Genomic DNA, 20181 nt, shown 5'->3' on the forward strand with positions numbered 1-20181 from the left:
CCTGGTCTGACTCGGGGATGGAATGGGCAGGGCAAATGTTTAGGGAGGGGGGAATTCCTGCCAAATTAATATTTGAGAGACGCCCTCGGGCGGGAGACGCTCTCCATATTTGAGTACCTCCGCCTGAAGGGAATCCTATGTGACCAATCATGGGGCCAAAGTTTAAAAAGGCAGCTGACCCCCTTTGAGAAACTACTCGACACTGCGACCTCCAGGAAGGGGGCGGTATCTGGGATGTATAAAATTCTGAACACTGTTGACCTGGGGAGAAGGAGGGGGTTCCGCACCTTTTGGAATGATTTGCCAGGGGAGGAGATCTCGGAGGACGCCTGGTCAAGGATATTTAAAATAGCTTTCCATGGGAACTTGTTCACAGCGGACATGGAACACAACTTCAAGATCTTACAGGGGTGGCATAGAGATCCCACCAAGCTGTCAAAGATGTTCACGGGAATATCCCCCGCATGCCCAAGGGGATGTGACCAGGTAGGCACGAGGGGACACATGTGGTGGCACTGCCCGAAAGTACAGGCATACTGGGAGAGGGTAAGGGGTTGGATCGCTGAAGTCACGGAGGAATCACTTCCCCAGAATCCTCTGACAGTGTTGCTGGGCCTCCCCTCAGAGGACACAGACGTATACAGATACCCTAGAATGTGGGAAACAATGTTGAGGGCTGGGAGGGTGGCCCTGGCCCAGAAATGGAAGAGCCCGGAGACTCCCACAAAGGAGGACTGGCTACAAAAGGTTAAAAATATGTTTTTGATGGACAAATTAACGGCAATGATGAACAATGACTTGAGCTCATTCCAGGCAAATTGGTATGGGGTGCAGCAGATCTGGGGATGGGAGGTCCACTGATCCTCCGGGAAGAAACATGGATGGAAAAGGGCGCCCACGGCCCGAGGGACGGTATATAGCCAAACATGCAGTCAACGTTCTCGAGCTCCGGTCACACAAAGCTTACAACGCGTCTCCCCATAAAAGGGGTTCTACTGGGATTAAGTCATTTGGGGGGGAGGGTTTGTTCTGGGAGGGTGAGGGGGGGAGGGGGGAGGGGAGTTTGGGCCTGTGATTTGTATACTCTTTGAAAAAGCTTTCAGCCCGTTTGTTACATTATGAAAATGTCAATAAAATAAAGTTTTAAAAAAAAAAGAAAACATCCTAGAAAGATTTTTCCTGGCGCATCCAGCAGCACTATGGGTCGGCCTTACGGTCACCCTTTTTGTATATTGGTACTATTATGGATGTACGCCATGAATTAGGTATGGTTTTTGTTTGCATATGATATGATGAAAGGTGTTTAGAATACTCGCCCACTCGATTGAGTTTTGTTTAAACATATAATTTGAAAGGCCATCAGGGCCCGCTGCCCTTGAGGAGGACGACTTCATAATGAAGTCCTCGACTATTGCTACTGAGCACTTCAAACGCCAACAGCTAACCGAACTCATATTATAATTATAGCTGTTCATCTTACCATCAGCGTACAATTTAGAAAAATGGTTAATCCATTGCATTTCTGACACCCCATTAAGTTGAGAAGTCACTTGTGAATTAACATTGCATTTGTTTAATAATTCCCATACCTGGGCAGAATTCTTATTATAGCATGCTGTTAGGAAGTTTTCACTATCAGTTTGAAATAGGGCCGCTTTTCTTGATCGTACCCAACTGCGATAGCGACAGCTAGCTGATTTAATGGCTTTGATCTGGTCAGACATAGGTAGTTTACGTAGACATCTAATCTCTTTTCTATATGCCTTCTTCCGCTCATAAAGGGCCAAATCAAATCCATGGGTATGGGTCTTAGAGGACTTATGTTTCACTAGACAAATATTCTTAAAGGGTGTTTAACACGTCAACATAGGATTCAGCATTGTTCATCCCACGACTGTTCAAGATGGCAGAATTCAAGGTTGAAAGCTTATCACACGACCAGCTAAAGCGATTCTTATTATTGTTAATAGTAAGTGCTTGTTTATACCATTGCTTAGTGGCAGGTGAATTTTGATTTTCAATAGACCAAAAAAGAGATAATAGATGATGATTACTTTATACCTGCTTGACCACAGCAATTTTACTGGTATTCATAAAGATATTATTACTCATAAAGATGTAGTCAATAGTGGCCTTGGAATTGCCTCTCTTCCAGGTATTCATCGGGGGAATATCACCAAGAATTGTACCATTAGCCATCATTAGGTTGAGATCTTTCATGAATAACATCCATCTCCGACTATCAGAGTTTACATCCTTTCTGTTAATCTCAAAGCATGAGAGATTCAAGTCACCCACTACTAGAATACCAGAAACTTCTTTGTCAGTAGCAATTGTTTCAAAAAGAGTCGACAAGGTACTATAAAATGTATCCTATGCCAACTGGCTTTCGATATAAGTTGATCAATGCGTACGTTTCTAGGCCAGTGGTGATCTTGACAAATTGCATGAACTTATTGGGGGATTTCCATGCTGAGATTCCAAGCCCCATACTGGATTTCACTGCCACTAGCAAACCAGAAGTGGGCCTGCCTTTACCCGAGGATTCAGCTGGTAATAAAACAAGATCATGGTCGTCCCATATGGGGGCATGTAACATCCATGTTTCTTGTAAAGCTACAATATCAGTTATTCAGATGATCGTTTACAGTCCATTGAAGGTGAGAGGAGCCTCGCGTATTCCAACTGGCCAGCGAGATTTCAATACTTGTACCTCCCGTTTGCGGTTATGAATGAATGTTGGTCATTAAGGATGGAGTCAAGTTGTGACTATTTTCTTTGACACAAAAATGACATACACAACCTGGTTCTACAACTGGTTCTACTGTGTGATTTGTTGTTGCCTCTATGTTATCAGACTCCTGAAGGTTCTGACGCGCTGGATCCTGGGCCAATAAAAAGCCCAGATTAAATAGTTCCATTCTCGCATTCCATAATGAGTTATTCCCGATTTGATCCATTGACGAACAACAGATACATTTCTATCACAGAGAAATTCAATTTGATCTATATCACTTGAGGCTATGGCTTCCAATCCCTTGACATCACCAAAAATATTTTGCACACTAGCACGGCATAGATCATATTTTGGAAAGGCCCCATCACGGCATTTCAAAATCAGGGTATGGTAAATTTTAAATCTCTGGGCATTAGAGTCTCTCTTATAACTCATATGAGCTATAGACTATGTTTTCTGAGAGTCACAGTTTTTTTGAGAGTTTTGTACAGCCCTATTCCCAGAGCAGCCACCAGATGTTGAGGCTATGGTGGTTTTGGAGTTTGTCATTTTTGAGTCTTTAAAAGGAGCATCAATCTGTTCTTTGCTAAAATGTACCGTTTTGGGTCGAAGGGACTATAAATTAATGGGGGTCGTTTCTGGTAACACTTCCGTCAATCTTTTCAGGAGATAAGAGTCAACTGCAGCTTTAAGAGGACTCAACCGGTTTTCAAAACCTTGTTGCGGAGCAGCAGTTGAGGCGGAAGGATTGTCGACACCCACTACCATCACTCTAGAGTGTATATGTGTCAGGGATTCTGGAGGCTTTTGAGGATGACCAAGTGTATCCACATTTTTTATTTATTTTATTTTTTTATCGACTGTAGGACAGCAATTCAATGAGATCATTCAATGGCACGTAACCCATTGTAGATTCCTGTACCCCTATGTGCTTAACTGGGATGGAGCCAGGTCTCGTGGATTAATTTACACCTGCAGACAGGCCCGCCGAAGTGGGCACCACTTTATTAGTTGAGGTTTCTCGAGTTGCCTCGATTATCACTGGTGTAGTGCAGTCGGAATTTGTCGAACTCATGACTATAGTATTTACTTGCTGTGATTTAGGCTTAGATTGAGCAAGCTTACTTCCTGGTGGCAATTTATTTAGCACCATTTTGCTTTTTTTACTAAGTATTGTTTTGTTACTTTTTTTTGTGTAACCCTGATGGACGCTTCAAGGATATTAACACCACTCGGCGTTTGGGTTGCACTTCTCTCAGGGTGAATCAAGACTAATCCAGGAGTCATTTTTCTTTTCCAACACCGTCCCCACACTCTCCACAGGACGAATAATTTTTGTAAATAGAGGCAGGACTGATTCAGTCATGACAGGAGGGTTGCGAAGAGACTCCAGTGCTGTGAGTCTCTGCGCAACACTGGAGCCAGCATGATCTTCAACAGCTTGGCAAGGAAAGCAGTGAGCCTCTAGGATTAACAATCTTTGCATTACATTTTGCGTTATTGATGTATTGGTAACATGAAGAGAACCATTTTTCATCCAATCCCCAATTAGATCTAACTTGGAAGCTTGGGTAGCGATCTTATGGTCTAAGGACTCAAACAATTTGAACAGACTGGCTATAGTGGTATTTATGGCTCCTAGAGTAATCTCCAGAAGAGCGGGGTTAGCAGATAGCTCAAGAGGTTTCCTGGTGGATTGACATCGACGCGGTGTAGGTTGTAGAAAAGATACGTCCTCAACATGTCTTGTTGAGTCCATGGAGCCTGGTCGATTATAATCCGTCAGGACTGACACTCTCGAGCTTTCCAGTTCTCTACTGTCTACATGGACCGAAGTATCTAGTAACGGGACCTCATTAGCAATCACTTCCACTACTTCATCATTCGGTTCGCACACCACAGAATTGTTCATACGGTATTCATTACCAGTCATGGCACAGTCATCCTGGGCAACTATTTCAACTTCATTCAAGGATTCCTCTTCTACTACTGTAAAAATGTGCGTACATTTCGCAATTTTTTGAGGAGATTGTGGTATAGCTAATATAGTAGAATCAGAGATAGGAACACCTAAGTTAGGCACATTAAGATTACTAGACGGAATTAATTTCTGTGACACATCAATAGGCAGTTGAGGAGTAACGAGTTCATTAGATTTGGATATTGGACTCGTAGCATCACTTCGAATTGAGACATTAGTAATCTTTTCATAAAAGTTACGAATGTCATGATTAGAGACAGGAGGTTTTTTTAATCAGCGTCAAGGTGATTTTTTTTTTGGAGGTTCGAGTGAGGCTTTTTGGCTTATCACAGGATTTAGGTACAAATTCAGTTGGCGGAGTGTTCAGAGAATGTTTTGACACAGCACCAATCAGCGTTGTGCAAGGATTATTGCCATACATAACTCTGTCCTGCACACACAGGATTCCTGCTGTTAAGTTATACATAACTTCTCCGACGTGGGGCTAAATTCAGACTTTAACTGTTTGTAACTACTAGGAATATAGTGTAAAGGGTATACAAATATAAGTAAACACTTGATACTGAAACTTACAAATGAATATGCGATAACTTAATGACCAAGGTTTAAGATTTCAAGGAACTTAAAAGGACTTGAAACAAGTTATTTCAGCACGCAACTGAGTTACCTGTGGACACACAAGGGATTTACCCCTGGACTCTGTGGGACACCACGGTGCACGCAGGTTCACGTATTAATAACACGCACACCAAAGCGTGTCAATGGCCTGAAATGAAGCACAATAAGTATAAATATATGGACTATAATGGTCTACTAAAGTCCAGAATTAAGTATAGTAGCAGGTAGCCACCTTTTCAGAAGCTTTCCGAAGCTTTCCAAGATTGCAATTCGTAGCGGTCCAGCAGCTCCGGCAAGGCTAAGCGGGACTCTGTGTGAATGAAGGGGTCGACTCAAAGCGCTTGTCGGTTGCCACTGGTAAATTAAGCGACCGGAGGGGATCAAAGAGGAAAGTCCTCTGCAGTCTCCCGTCCAGTAATCACGCCACCAGCGCCAAAACAGCCGCACAACAGCCAGTGGGCTTTCGTCCGAAGGGCTTAATGCCGCAAGGGTGGCTCGGGCCACAATAAATGTCCGCTAGATGTCACGTGATCAGTCACGTGATGTGAACTAATCCCGCCTTCTCCAGGAAGCAGGACGGTCTCACAGCAAGAGCTACGGCTCGCAGTGCTGTGTGCTGAAGACTCCAATCAGGCACGGGTTCAGCCAAGGTGGCTCACAGTTCAACTCCATGCAGGCATTCAATAAATAGAGGAGTGAGGCTAAATTAGTGAGCCAACAACAATGCCTTTCTTGACAAACTGTTCCTTCCTCTCGTGGCGAGCGGACATTCCTTCTCTACGATATCCTCTGCTCAGGTGGCCAGTGAAGGGCCATCGCTTTTGGATCCTGACCCCGGGGGTAGATCTGCGAGGGAGGATCACCAGGGTAGAGCAGCATTGGGGAATATGTATTTGGTTGAGACACGGAATGCCCCATTTCCATTTCATGATGAACCTTCAGTCCCAGCAGCCTTTATCGGATATTTTCATCCTTTCCCCTCTTCTTCCTTCAGGATGACCCTGGAAAATTCAATCAATGTAGTGACACTATGGAGGAGGTTTCCTTATTCAGGAAAGGTAAACACGTATCAACCCCCAAATATTGTTTCAGAGAAACATCAGGCCACATTAGTAAAGAAACAACCAAGATGTGTGCATAGCCCCCCTATACCTTGTAATAGTAAACCTTCCCCTTCCTTCATAGGTTGTTGTCAATCAATTCATCGTATTTCCCCCTCAGTCATACTATTTTAGGACTGGGATGAAGAAGAGACGACTAGGAGTTGTACACACCAACTAGGGGTGTCACGGTATTAGTTTTATGGCGGTACGATAACCTTCTTGCCAAATGACGGTTTTTCATGGTTATTGTGGTATAGCAGATGGAGTCAACTAATATTTTCTTAAAAGGTCATAAATTGTCAGACTTATCACAAACAAAACCAGGCACCTGGGGCCAGAATTGGGCTTTTCAACATACTTTCCACTGAAATGCCACCCCTTGCTTCCACCAAACAACACAAACACACGTGTGGAGAGGAGTAGGTGTGTGGGGGGGATGGGGGGTTGCCTGCTGAGACTGGCAAAGCAAACTTAATAGCTTTGTTTACGTGGTCATTTAGGCTTTTAGCTCCCCCACTGGCTACTGGTGAAGTTGAACATGTTGCCATCTTGATAATCTGCATGCCACAGATCAATGGAGGCTGATGGTAGTATGCGCTTGTGCGCATACACGCACACGGTCTCTCTTTACGTTACAGCCTTTAGTTTACTTGCGGGCAAAAAGGTGTTCAGTATTCATGGACATGTTACACTTTGGTATGGCAGCACGGAATACCCTCAGAGATGGGTGAATTTCGCGGTGTGACTTATTATATGTAAATTCAATGATAGAACCAGTGAAATCCCCATTGTCATATGTTTAGAAAACATTATAAATATATAAACCCCGAAGCCGGCAACCCAAAGTAAATCCTTTTCCTACTTGGCACTGTATTTATTCTTCCTATTGCTAACATATTGATTTTGTGTCAGGCACGTGTGGTTTACAAAATGGCATTAAAATTTGCTCCAACTGAAACTACCTGTACCAAAAAAACAACTTTTTTTACATTTGCTTTTTGAATTTGAAGTTCTTTAACTTACCATTAAGTCAATGCTTTTTAGTTAACTTATGAATACACAGGCAGGATTTTCCAGCTGCATCAAGGTAGCATTTTGAAATTTGTCTCTGCACATATTTAGCTGATCCTCCAGGAATCTAACTTGGCTGCAGAATTGGTCTTTCATGGCGCTCACTCTTTGATCGCCTTGAATGAAAGTGACTAGTGGAAGTGTTATAATGCACATTTTGAGCAATGAGCTTGCTACTCAGTCACAGGTTATCGCTTTGAAAATTGGCCTCTACTTGCATTTCTTTGGAACCACATGGCATGGGCATCGTGACCCCTAGCTGAGACAAAATTTGTTTTGACAACTCTTTATCCCAATAAAGGGAGAAAAGTCACTTGTGCGGTCTGAAAGCCCATGTCATTGTGTTTCTTTTGTCAAAATGTCATAGCCAACACAGACACACTGAAAGGTTGCATAGTGATCTAATCACTATAGCTTGTTCAACATCTGCCTGGTGTATTATGAAGGTCTTATGTCGGAGTCACCACTGACCATGTAATCCTAAAGGGACAGCGTTCAGTGGGCACTGTTGATTTCTTTCTTGATTCTTGCAATACCTGTTCATTTACCTTCTTAAAGATAGTGGCAAAAAAAAAGAACTTTGAAAATGACAAAGTTATAATATATATAATCGGCACAAATATGGCCTAGACCACCACCTCGCCAGAGCCCCATAAGTACCGTTTTCCCCAGGTCTGAGTGCATTAGGACACTTGTGATGCGAGTTCAGAGGTAGGAATGCTTTCATGGGTGGTGTCACAAATTGAGAATAGACCTAAGAAATATTTCACTCTGGATACTTCAAATTGAATGTAGAATCTGTCTTGCCTGCTCGAGTCCAGTGCCATATGCAGAAGGCAGGTCAGTGAAGGATCAAGCGAAGCAACAACTCTAGTTCCAATGTGCACATCTACACAGAGGACAGTGCGGGGGAGGGGCAGTTTATTTACTAGCAGAAAGCACTGGTAGGCCCAGTGTTCAGACAGACTATAGCAGGGTCGGACTGGGGGATAAAAATTGTCCCCGGCACCAACATAAAAGTGGCCCATAGTTGCAAATGGGAAGTCATTCCTTTTGGAGCACTGTTTGAATAGTAGCAAAGGGGGAGATTTTTGATAAAATGTGATACTGTACATTTAAAAGAATATTTATTCAGCAACAGTGCTCAAAACTATTAGCCGCATAGTGAAGTCACTCATCAAACTTGCCCACTTTGGCCAAAAAAGTGCCCCACTTTGACCCAAAAAACTGGCCCACAAAAGCATTTCGCTTTTTGGTTCAGCCATGGGCCTATTGCCATAAAGGCCAGTCCATGCCTAGTGTACAGAGCTAAAATTGTCGACATGCATCAGAAGAGCATCCAGTTCATTCGCCACTTTGAATTCTGGGATGTGTAGGTCCCCATCTTTCAAATTGCTGCGAAAACTACAAATCCCAGAATTTTTAGCTAAAACAGAACAGGATGGCTATCCGAACCATGACCATGAGAAGTTCCATGAAACTAAACATTGAGCAGAGTAATTTGATATGCATGACTTCACTGGCCATCCTTTTGGTTTTACAATTTGCACAGCCAGAGCAAGGGCTGCTCCAATGTGTTTGCTCAGTGCAGTAGGACCTTAACTTACTAAATTAATGGCACATGATGCCGGGCCAGGCTGAATCGATACATTTCTGCTCCTGCTGGCTGAGTGCTTGCTAAGCAAAGTGCTCCTGGCTCCACTGTTTTGCAAGTCACTGAACGTTTTATTACATTTGTTTACATACGAACAAAAGGAAAAATAAAATGCTCACATTTCAGGCCCTGAGCTCACTTTTGTGATATCCCCGTGGTCTTGCTAATTGCAAATCGAAAATCGGGACAATCACCATAGAAGATCTGACCTGAAGCGCGGACCAGCAGGACTGAAAATGTTTAAAATCTGTATGCTGCCTTTCAAATAAATAATGCATGAAACAAAATAACTTTGTTATACTTTGCCTATGAAATCCAGGTCTGGCAGTGTCTATGAACTGGAGTCTCCGGTATGCTTATAGAGCTAGTCAGTCAGCTCATTGTTACCAGTTTTGCATGGGGAACACAAAGGTTCAGGCACAGGGCAGCTTTCAACACAATTTGTGCAAAGTCGGCTGATCTTTGACCCGACTCTACTGATCACAGAGAAAGAGCGGTCACAGCAGCAAAGCTGCATTTACTAATGTGGCCTCACTTTCCCTACGCTATTTTCTGGCAAACAAGGCCCCCTTGGCAGACGGCACATCCAAGAGTGCAAGACCAGGACTGCGCAGCACTTGCTTATTGCAGCCTTTCCAAATCAGATTGAAAAGCACACTTAACGGTATAAACGGTATACCGGTATAAACAACATGATGGTTATTATTGTTAAATTAAGTTGTTCACGGTATCTTTAACAGGATACAGTTATACCGTTACATCCCTAAAACTAATATGGAAGTAGACCCAGCAGTATAGATGAGGGGTGCATTGGCCACTTTTACTCCCTAAAAATAGGCAAATGCTCCCAAAAAACAAAAATAGGGAGTAAAAATACTCAACAACAACAAAAAGGAAACAAGGACCTTGTGCTCCTGCTTTAACCCACACAGCTCAAACAGATATGCTGATATCAGTAGTGCACGTATTGATATTTTATTTGTATCGCGCTCGTACAGAAGTGTGTCCACAGGAAGAAACTATTTCTGCCACATTGAAAGAAGTAGACCTATATATTCTAATGTGTATGAATATTTGACCTAAAACAATTGACCAATTTGGTCGAATTTTGCATGGGTAATTTGGCCTTTGGGGCAATTTGGTTGCATGTATTGCAAAATACCACCCATGCAGAGCAGGGATTGCGGGGGTGCCCCCCACTCCCCATGTTTGATCATTTGCAATTTTGGGGGTTCAGTGGGTGGTCCCCGCTTCCTTACAATTGGAGGCAGGGGACAACAACATTTTCGGTCAGTTTGCCGTGATTAAAAACATTTCGGTAAACATATGCAAACGTGAATAACTAGGTGCAAAGGAATAGTTATTACAAAACCATTTCCTTTTGCCAGTTAAAACATCTTTACTCGCTTATACTACTCCCATTGACCCCTCCACCCCCCTGTGGGAAAAGGTTAAGACAGACTTAGATCACTTGTCCAGGATTAACTGATCTCGGATAGCCAGACGGTTTGAAGATGACAATGCTCCCCAAATGTTTATTTTTGTTCCAGATGCTCCCGATAATAGTCCTCGTACACTTTTTAGAGCCGGTCAAACAGACTCCAGAAATTTCTGTGGGCAGGGAGGAGACCGAGAATACCGTTTAGAGTACTCGCACTTACGAAGAAAGAGGTTGGGCTCCAGATCTAGAGGCCTAGTACAAAGCAGCACAGCTATGTATACTATAGACCACCTAAAGCCGCAGTCTGAGAAGCAATGGGTGGCCATAGATAATTTGATTTTCAGCCCGGTCTCCCTGGGGGAATGGCTATTGGCTATGGGTACCCCAACGAGAGATCCCACGTAGGGTCCTGCAGCACCCCATCCTAGAAGTATTATGGATGATCTGGAGAAAAGGGAACACCATGAGGTGGATCACAACATGGCTATCCCTGATGAGCTGAATCCTCCCCTCCTACCCCCGTTGAGAAACCTGATAGCAGAACCACTGCAGTTCCAAAAATGGTATGAGGCGGGCCTTAGCAGAGCAGGACAGATGTGGGATAAGTGGGAGTTTCCATCTATGGAAATATTGGAAGACTATCTGCAAATTGGCAGACTCTCCCAATTCCGCTATTTGCAGTTGAAGGGGGCCCTCAATGACTCACAATGGGGAAACAATTTGCGTAGAGATCTTACCCCTTTTGAATCAACACTTATACAAAATAGGGACACAAACGGCCATATAGCGACTCTAGACAAGGTGTTGCCGAGAATGGAACCCCTCCAAGGCCCGATTGCTAGGAACGATGGGCCAAGGACTTGCAAAGGGAAAGAACGGACCACCTTTGGCCCACCATGTGCAGGAGGGTCGCACAATCCTCAATATCCCCCCCAATATAAGATGCAGGAAATAAAGGTTATACAACGTTGGCACCACCCGCCCGCCCTATTGCCCACAATGTTTTGGACTCACTGTGTCGGAGATGCCGACGCCCAGGCGCTGATTACTACCATATGTGGTAGGGATGTACCGATATACAGATCTACTGGGGATAGGTTCTCTTGTTGAGCAATGGGATTTCAAGAGGACTCTCACCATGGGGCCTCCTGTTCGGGGCATGGGACAAATGATGGGGACGACCAGGGAAATCACATGACCCGCACCATGTTGGTGGTGGCCAGGAGCTGTGTGGCACAATTTTGGAAACGGGACAAAGTCCCCACTGAGGTGGAATGGCACCAGAAAGTCAGGGGAATATATGAAATGGAAAATATGATTCATATCCTTAACGAGTCCAGGGTTAAGATTGGGGAAATGTGGTTACCCTTTTTTGCTAAATATGGTAACTAATCAAAGTGAAGAAATGTTCCAAGGTGGAAATGGTAGTGTTTGGTAGCGGTCTCGAACCTCACATGGTCATATGTTGTTTTATGTGCTGTGTGCTAGACGGTGGAGGAGGAGAGAAGGAAGGGGCACGGAGGGCAAAGCATATGGAGGGCAGCCATGGGTGTTATTGAGCTGTTGAAGTCATTGCCCTAAAATGCTAATAAAAAGTGATTTTCAACCAAAAAATAAATACATTTAAAAAAAAACTCCCATTGGAAACTGAACTTTTTACTCCCTAAAAAATCATTTTACTCACAACTTTAAAAAAAATGGTGAGAAAAATACTCCCACTTCTAAATCGCATCAGGGCACGGAGTACGCCACTCTGGTACTGAGACGAGGAGGAGGCCTGGAAACTATTGTGAGGGTCAAGCATGTCCAGAGAACATCAGTAATTATGGTCATGAACTTGGACATGAGGGCTTGCATATTCAACCTGTTAATAGGTCACAGGTGCATAAAAGGTGGAGTCGACAGCAAGGAAGGGGAATTCAGCAGGAGAGACGCTGGGCTGGGACATACGGCCCTGAGAGGGGAGAACTCCTAAACGGAAGGGGAATGCCAAGGAGTGTCCTGCCTGGAGGCAAGGACGCCGGCGATTGCCAAGGAGGGACTAACGTCGGGGTGGTCCATAAGAAGGTCAAAGCTGCCAGTGGCCTTTCTGCCCGATTCCCACGGCCAGTGCTGCGGGGCATGGAGGACCGGGAGTGATGAACGGAAATGTGTGCAAGTAACAGTGAACCCAAATTGAGGGGGTTCTGAACACTACAATCAAACGCTGAACTATAAGTAAAGGAATTTGAATATAAAGCAAGCATTATTGAATACTGAACTAAAGGAAAGATTTAAAAAGCCTATGAAAGAAATGAAAGCATGTGTGAAACACACGCGATGAATTCTTAAAGACAAAGAATGAAAAGCAAGTGATTATCACTTATGAAGATTGTGAAAGCATGGTGATGGAAGAGAGTGAGCACCACCGAGTGAGTTTATGCGGAAGAACACTCTGTGGCAAAGCCAAGAGACTGTCAAGAAGAAGTCAAAGTGTGTAAACCAGAGCATAGGTTCAGTGAAAGAGAAACCTGTGCGGGCCAGAAAGCCTAGGGTTATTCTTTGCGTGACATGCAATGGGTGAACTGTTTGGTCCAACAACTGCGCGAAGACCGAGGATACCCTGTCTGGAAAAGCCAAGGAAAGTAAAGATAAATAAGCTCTACTTGTGAATCAGATTGCAGAAGTGAATGTGGGAAAGAGCAATCTGTATAAACTTACTGAAGAACTTGAAGGATTGTAAAGTCGACCTGCAACATGTTTTTGAGGAATAAGAGACTTGAACTGATTGTGAGTTGGCAAGCTGGAAGAGCAGACGTCTTGGAGAAGAGAAAACCAAGCCATTGTGAATTGTGTGGTCACCTTAGGGAAGTGAACCCGAGGCCCTTTTGGAAGTGTGTTGTCATCATGGGGAAGAGAACCTTAAAGCCCATTTTTGAAATGTATTTCCTTGAGGAAGGGATCCCCGAGGTCTTTTTGGAACTGCTTTGAAATTTGGGAAGGGGAGCTGAAAAGAAAGCCAAGAGATGGAGGAAGCTCAGAACTTTATTTGGAACACGATTTCATTTGTTGCCAAAATCCCTACACACGGTTTAGCTTTAGTTGTGAGGGCATGTACAGGTTTTGGACACAGACGTAGGTTACACTTCCTGACTCAGACTATCCTTAGTTGTTTTAGGTAGGGAAATCCCACCTCAGCATACAGCAAGTTAGCCTTTACACCATCCTGTCATTTAAGTTAAAAGTATTTTGTTTGAATCCGTTGTCTGTGTCTTGCTTCATGGTGGGCAAATAGGTGTTGCGCCTCTACATTCAGAAGGACTTGGGCCAAGTAGCAGCTGCACAAGTACAAGCTGGCTTAATTCCACAGCACTGATCAAAAAAGCTAAAGCACATCTACAAATGTAGCAAAACCTGTACAATGGTATTCAATAATATTCAGTATTATAGCAGAATAATAGTCTTGCACAGTAGAGGCTGAAAACATGAAAGAGAAGAACGGGTAAAAGATCAAATGTATTCCCTTTACCACCATGTCTCCCTTTACTGTGCCATCAGCCCGAGCAATATGAATGACATCATTACCGATTTACAGGAGCAGGGGCATCCCTTTCCACAGTGTTGTATTCGAGCGAGTGACCATGACAGAACATTGTGTTTTACAGGAAAAACATCAAGGCCAACATACCTTTTTCCACATTTCCCATTCTCCCCAAAAAAAAAAAAAAAAAAAAAAAAAACACACACACACCCTCCTGTAGAATGTTCTTGGGAAAAGGGGCACAACATGGGCATGCGGGTTTCATGTAGTGGGAGCACTAGCCAGACAGAATAAATGATGTGAATAGACTTGGGTTGGGAGATTTTACTGGATTCAGCTCTGACAAGCTGGCCTCAAGTAGTCATGCAAAAACTACCATATCAGTATTGTGTTATATATCTGGTATATATAATTCAGAGACCTTTTTATGCATTACTTCTTCTTTAACCTAAATCTAACTGCCTTCTTACTAAACATCCCAGACCTAACATTTCTTGCCCACATTCTAATCTGTCATACAATTCTTGGTTCCATGTTCTAAGCAACCATGAAATACCTTTAAACGCTTTATTAACATGCCCACAACAACCCCCCCCCCCTCCTTATCATTTTAATTCAACTTAACAATTAAAAAGTAAAGCTGTAAATTTGTACTTACAGTATAACAGGCTTATACTACATCTGCTCAATTAACCGAGTTGGCTTTCGAATCATTCTACAAGGCCAACTCCTTTCAACTATATCCTGTATTTCTGAAATTACATTAACTTCTGAATTCACCAACCCCGACTTCTCTTGAACATGAACATAATCCACATTTACAGGTATATCATCTTCAGAAACAGAAAAATCCATCTCTTCAAACACATCGGATACAGGTTCATCTTACTTTCCTTCATCCAAATCCTCCTGAAACAGTTTTCTAAAGTATGACGCATTCCTAGTTATCTCAGTCATCTCCGGTAGTGGTTACCATAGAACCTTTAATTTTCTTGATCTTTAATGGTGTAGGTCGGTATCTTGAATCCAATTTCCTGCGTTGCCTTTGTTGAACAATGACAGACTCTCCCACTTTTAAGTTGTTCTCACTTGATTTCCTTTTTTTTTATATCAGTCCACTCTACTTCTTTTCCTTTTCAACATATCTCTTTCTCTTATTTCTTCATCTTCCACAGGAGTATAGTCTTCCATATGTGGAAGTCTGGGTCAGGGTTTATATCTGATCATCAATTCCAAAGCAGAATGTCCAGTCATTTCATGAGGAGTGTTCCTATAGCTTCTCAACATCTGGGATATAGCCTGAGGCATAGACATTATCTACCACTGTTAGGGACAATTCTCTGTAAAGGCTAATTTCCCAAACCTAGTGAGTCCCCCAGCAGCTTTGCTGGATTTTTGGGGTTTATTTTTTTTCTCCTGCTAAGAGGGAGACTCTTTCTCCCACTCTTAGACGTGATTTGAGGTGTTCCTTTGACTTTGTATGTATTCTATGGGGTCCTTTACCCCATAGGGCTTCATGTGTTTTTGATATGTGGGTTACACAGCACCCTCCGTGCAGTAACCCAGGGGTGTCGTCGCAACCCCCAAACGTAGACTCCATACCCTGGGACTGACTACTGTCTCCCAGGGCATGTAAAGTCACCATTGGCTTTACTAGTCTCAAATTGTGAACAGAACCAGTACAAACCATCATATTGTGGACGTACTGGTCGGGGCAATTCGATTGCCCCGGGGTCTGTTGTTCGAGGGGGCACTGTCCAGTCCCCCCGACCGAGTTTTGGCTGGTGGCAGTGGATACTACTTTTTATATTCAACCGCGAATATATCCCCATGGGATTTTCCCATTGTTCGAGGCAACCACTTTTTAAAATAGCCTCGAACATACCGCCTGTTTATTAAATTAATATAAATTCACTGATTGGTATTTTTTGCCGAAACTTGGTTCCAAAATGGCGTTTGTGTTCGCTTCTGTGACTCCAACCCAAGTCGAGCCCTTTGTTCCATTTTTTGGCGGGCTTCTCCACAGAGGCCTCCAAAAGTGGTGCTACTCTGTATGGGTACCACAGGGGGTGTGGGAGGGGATTTAGGCACCCTGGACTGAGTTGCCTCGGCAATTCAAGTCGCACTCTTGTGTGATTGGCCCAAGTGATGAGCCGCATGTTTGAGTGACAGCTAGGCTGAATGAATGGAGGTTTTCTGCATAAAAGCAGGGCTTTGGGAACTGGAACTTCAGACGTCGCCACAGGACCTAAAGAATCCGAGGAGGGAGAAGCCGAGCCGACCTGCAACGACGACACCACCGGGGGAGCCCTGCTGAACCGTCTCACCACTTTTCCCGATGACAGAGGAGATCTCCAGCCCGGAGAGTCTTCTTCCTTTGACTGGTGGGGATAACCAGTTTGCCCGTCTTTTTCGCCTTCCTGGACCATCTCGTGGCCGCCTTGCCCATGCCAAGCACCCCGGCAACCAGAATACCACGGTTTACCACTACCGCGAAGAAAAGGGTAGTACCTTGTAACCGGGAAACTGTGCGGCTGGTTTCTTCTCTGGCAGTGCAACGACCTTCAGCTTTCCTCCACGTCGAGACCTCCTCTTCCTCTGGACGAAACACCGACTTGCACCCGCTGCTAGTAACAACTGCCCCCGCTGGAGCGTTCTTCCCATTTTCAGGTACTGTGTCCCGCCTGGCTTCCATTGCGACAGATCGTTCGGGGTGACAGTAAATCCTCGACTTTCTCACCTGGGTTAGCCTGGGGCCTGTTAACTAACTTTTCCTGACCTGATCTCAATCTTTTATGAACTATCTACAAAGACTCTTTGGGCATAACCCCACTGTGTGATCCTGGACACATTTCGCTTGCTCTCTCTAAGAGTGGGCCTGACATTTGAACTTCCTTGCTCTCCAGTAGCCTTTGCCTAACCTGCCTCACTGTGGTTCTTTGAAAGGTATTGAAATTGTGTGGTTCCATAACTTTGCCTTTTCCCACCCTTTTTCTATAACTTATTAGAGTGCCATTTTATGTTAAGTGCTCACCTCTGTCTGAAAATAAGTGGTGTTAATCACTAAGACTTGTCTAATAGGTAATTAGGGTGATATATATATATATAATAGTGACTGTGTGTTGAATTTACTTACCTCTTTTTGTGCTGGTGTATTTACAAGTGTGTCTTTAAATAAATAATGATATACTTTTACACCAAAGCTCTGGTCAGTGTTTGCTTGTGCTACTGTGTCTCTGTACCTATTGTGTATACTCTATATACTGCCTAACTCATCTTGAGAGAAGTCTGACTGCTCAGCCACAGCTACCAGGTAAATCTGGGTGGTACAGACTGCTACCAATTGGGTTTACTGCCAACCACCTGTAGTCCTAAATCTTTTGCAGTGGTCCCTAAGGGAACTGCACAGGTTTCTGCCTAACAACCACTGCTATTTGTCTAGTTTTCTTTATAGTGTACATTAATCTCTCGACCATACCATTAGCTTGTGGCCAAAATGGAGTGATCTTTTGATGTTTAAACCCAAGATGTACACTTAATGTGTTGAAATCATGTCCTTGAAATGGTGGGCCATTATCAGTCTTGACTACATTTGCAACACCCCATTCACTGAATAACTCCTCCAAAACAACGGCAACATGATGAAACGCAGTAGATGCTATATGCTTTACTAGTGGAAATCTGGAATACTCATCCACAATTACTAGCAAATATCCTCCTTCCTCAAGTGGCCCAAAGAAATCAACAGCCACTCTATTCCACGGGCCATCAGGTAAGAGTACCAACTGAAGAGTCAAATTTTTTTTTTGATGCCATCACTTGACATGCAACACAATGTTGTAATGTGTCATCAACTATAACATCCATGTATGGAAACCATACTTGACTTCGAAGAATTTTCTTAGCATTTGCAACTCCTCGGTGACCTTCATGCGCTAACATTACAAGTATTTTCCTCAAACTCTAGGAGCTACTAACCTATTTCCTCTCAGCAATATTCCTTGGGTTGTTACCGACAATTCACTACTTATTCTGGCTATCCTTTCCAGATCTCTCAGGTCTACTCCTTTCATAACTTGATCCTTATTCCAACTTTTCCATTTACCAGTTTTTGTAAATTGGACTGCCACCTGAATTGTAGGATCTGCATTACTCTTTTCAGCAAATATTTCCTTTGTGACAGCGGATGGTAATGCATTCAGTGATAAATATGACAAATATTCTTCAGCCTCCTCTTGCATTTTGTTTTCACATCCTCCTTATGGGTGTCTCGATAAATAATACACAGGATTAGCTCCTTTCCCTGGTTTATGAATAATGTTATAATCATATTCCTGTAAACGAATTTCCCATCGTTCAATCCTTGGAGGCATCTTAATTCTAGGCTTTCCAAATAGAGCCAGCAGAGCTTGGTGATCAGTTATCAAAGTGAACGGTTTACCAATTATGAAATGATTAAAATGTTCACAAGCCCATACTGCTGCTAAACTCTCCCTTTCAGTTTGGGAATATGCCTGTTCAATTTTACTCAGGGCTCTACTTGCATACGCCACAACATGTCTAACCTTGTCTTCTCCGGGCTCAGTTTGTGCTAAAATGGCCCCCAGACCCACTGGGCTTGCATCTGCAGTGATTTCAGTTTCCCATTCCGGAATGAAGAACTCCAACTGTCTTTCACTGGCCAATTCCTTTTTTATTAATTCAAAACTTTCCTTGCATTTATCATTCCAATCAAACACTACCTCTTTCTTCAGGCATTGTCTCAGAGTGTCAGTCATCATTGCATAATTGGGCAAATACCTTGCACAGTATCCAGTCATTCCCAAAAATGATCTCACTTCTGCCACATCCTTGGGAGCATCCAACTTTTTCTGGGTCTGCTTTGATCCCATTCCTTGAGAATATATGCCCAAAAAAATCGTAAACTACTTTTGGTTACTTCACACTTTGAGCATTTAATGTTAATCCACTATCCTGAAGAATTCGGCATACATGTTCCAATACCTCATCATGTTGATTTTGATCCACACCATATATCATTATGTCGTCACTGTAATTGAATGCATGCTTTACTGCTGCAATAACTCTTCTTATCGTTTCTTGAAATATTTCAGCTACAGACGAAATCCCAAAGCTCAGTCTCTTATATCTAAAAAAAACTCTTCATGAGTCGTAATAGTGGTTATTGGTCTTGAATTTGGATCAATTACCAACTGATGATATCCTTGGTTTAAGTCCACCTTTCGTGAATCTGGTGGCCCGATTCAGATGAATTATCATGTCTTCAATACTAGGTCCTGGGTGACGCTCTCTCTGTATGACCATATTCGGGATTCTCATGTCCACGCATAAACGAAGACGCCCGTCTGCTTTAGGTACTACCACCAACGGAGATACCCATGGTGTAGGTCCTCCTTTAACCTTTTCAATAATGTCATTTTCGATTAGTTGTTGTAGTTCTTGAGACACTTTGGCTTGCAAATGAAAAACAATCCTTCTGGGATGCTGAGGGACCGGACAAACTCATTTATCAATATGTAATTGTCCTTCAGTTTTCCAACTCCTTGAAATAACTTCTCCTTAATTTTTTCCAAGTCCAATATCTCTTTTTCCATGACACATACTTTATGAAGACACTGTGATTGAAACCCTTGTATTGTTTCTGATTGGTTATATTTGACATCAATGAGCTGGAGTTCCGTCTCAGTTTTGCAACTGATAAGGCATCGACCCACAGCTGTAGTATTTATAACGAGCATGTTAACTGATACCTTCCATTATGAAACAAGTCACAATGAAATTGACCTTTTGATAATAGTGGTTGTTTAGCACCCCATTGATATATTTGTGCCCTTAACGGCCTTAAAGGATATATGTTGAAATCCTTTCATATGCTCTCTCACTCATTACATTTACTGTTGCACCAGTGCCAACTAGGAACGGTATGTCTTTTCCTCCCAAATTCACAGTTACTTTTATAGCCACTTTATCATCTTCATTATTATAGATCAGTCTGACATTCTTTACTGTATCTATCATACTCTTGATATTGATCT

The 20181-nt window shown here is 43.1% G+C and overlaps 1 protein-coding gene across 1 annotated transcript in view; it reads right to left on the reverse strand.

Annotated features, from left to right (window-relative positions):
• Positions 1-20181, reverse strand: part of WDR18 (WD repeat domain 18) — a 487280-nt gene that overhangs the window by 453207 nt on the left and 13892 nt on the right. The gene's annotated exons all lie outside the window — the stretch shown is intronic.

Source organism: Ambystoma mexicanum, chromosome 1p, assembly GCF_040938575.1.
Source record: "Ambystoma mexicanum isolate Mex_15411 chromosome 1p, UKY_AmexF1_1, whole genome shotgun sequence".
NCBI classification, from domain to species: Eukaryota; Metazoa; Chordata; class Amphibia; order Caudata; family Ambystomatidae; genus Ambystoma; species Ambystoma mexicanum.